Genomic DNA, 215 nt, shown 5'->3' with positions numbered 1-215 from the left:
AGTGTTGACTGTCTCGCACGCGAGACAGCTCTGAATTATTCAAAATAACTGTTGACACGTATCCACCAACTAATTACGAACGTGAGAAACATCGTGGGCAAGAATCACAAGGAAAACTGTTAAAATAACGGATTTTAGAACGTGGGGAAGTAGTTACAGAAGAAACCTTTGGGCAGTTATAGATTTCCGAGACAGTCTTTACTGTCTCGGAAACC

The sequence above is a fragment of the Asparagus officinalis genome, chromosome 4 (genome assembly GCF_001876935.1).
Source record: "Asparagus officinalis chromosome 4, Aspof.V1, whole genome shotgun sequence".
In the NCBI taxonomy this organism is placed as follows: domain Eukaryota; kingdom Viridiplantae; phylum Streptophyta; class Magnoliopsida; order Asparagales; family Asparagaceae; genus Asparagus; species Asparagus officinalis.
This window is presented reverse-complemented; position numbering follows the sequence as displayed.